Here is a 1,745-nt window from a genome sequence, read left to right as displayed (position 1 = left end):
TACATCAGAATTTTGCTGTCGAATTTCATAACTAACCTAACTGCTGCATTTTTCCTTTCAAAGGTAATTAACAAATTTTTAAACATACTATCCCGCTTGTGTCTTTTTTTAGTGGATGTAGCTAATTTAATTACACATTTAAAAATTATTCTTTTTCTTATTGCAGGCTTCTAACGGTTGGAAGGAATTAAAACACTGGATTGTTGCCATGCGGTTCTATGCCAAGACTAAATTTATTAAGGAAGGTCAGTAATTGGCTTGATAGTGGTGTTTTCTTTGATTGCTTATCGTATTTATTTCAAATTCTGTGATATTGCATGTAAAAATCCCGTGGTTTACTTGCATCTTCTTGCATTCTGTTTGTAGCTATACTGTAGGCCGTTCGGTTATCTGCTGTCCGGTTGTTGTTTGTTGAGACTGTCCTAATTGATAATTATTTTCATCATAAATTTAAAGCCCTGGTATCTTGTGTATTCTTTCAAACAATTCCTTACTTCATTTATGATAATCTTTTCAATCCATTCTTTTTCCCATCATCCTAAAATTTTAATTCACCTTTCCTCTTATTTTCATCTAATACTCTTGATTTCGGCTCATTATAACTCATTAGGCTTGCAACAATAAACATTCTTATAATATTAAATTTCCAATCATCAATAATAGATCCATTTAACAACAACAATACAATATTTTTCGTCCTATCCACAACACAGTCTTTTATTAATATCACAGCCATTATTACAAACATTACACACCATATCAAAACATTTATCAACTTTTTAATATTGTAATCTTTCAACATATAATAGTCAGGTACTTCCATTTTATTTATATTATTTTTTAATTCCACCAATCTTCTCAAACACCGTTTATCCTTAATTAATCTCCACAAGTAGTCCACTCCATTATTTTCCCAGCATGAATCCATAATAGTACTTTTAGTTCCATTTTTAATCCAACATGAATCCATGGTAGTTTCGTAAGCAGCTCGGTTTTGTTCCAATTATTTGATTCCTTTTTTCGGTCACATCGCTGATCATAGCCTTTAAAACGAATGTGCCGCGGATGCACGCCGTCGGTCCGCTCCTGTCCTCCTCGGTGTCGGTCCGGTGTTCTTCTTTGCCTCTTGAAGCGTGCATGCGGCCGGTATGCGCGCGCGCGGTTCCTCCTTCGTCGCTTCTTCCGCCTCCGGGCCTTGCGATGCATCTTCTTCTCCGAATGCCGTCCTCTCGTTCTTGATGCCGGTCGGGTGTCCTCGGGCGCCTCCGTCTCCGGGCCTTGCGGTGGTCGCTTCTCTTGTCCGGTATGCCGTCCTCTCTTTCTTCCATGGGGTCCTTGGTTTGCCGTGTGGTGGAATGATGCGCGGGTGTAGGCTCTGTGTGCGGATGCATGGTGGTGGTCAAAACAGGTAGTATGGTGGCGGTCTTCTCCTGGCGGCTGTTTATTTTTGGCAGTGGTGGGATTTCGGCATTATTATAGTGTATCGGTTCTTGTTGTAGGGTTGTGGCCGGTAGTGATTCTTCGGTGGCGGGTTGCTCTTCGGCGGGGAACAGGATACTTAGTAGGGATTGATGCTTGCGGCTGGTTTTTGGTGGTGGTTTATCTGGTATTGGCTTTTGTTCTTCTAATAATATTTCCGGTAAATCATTTCTAAAGGTGGTGTATGATGTTGAAATATCTGGATTTTCTTTGTTTGTTTCATTGGAGCTTGTAGGTGTTATATCGGGGGTATCATATAGTCCTGG

This window comes from Nilaparvata lugens, chromosome 7, assembly GCF_014356525.2.
Source record: "Nilaparvata lugens isolate BPH chromosome 7, ASM1435652v1, whole genome shotgun sequence".
Taxonomy (NCBI): domain Eukaryota; kingdom Metazoa; phylum Arthropoda; class Insecta; order Hemiptera; family Delphacidae; genus Nilaparvata; species Nilaparvata lugens.
Note: the sequence above shows the minus strand (reverse complement) of the source record.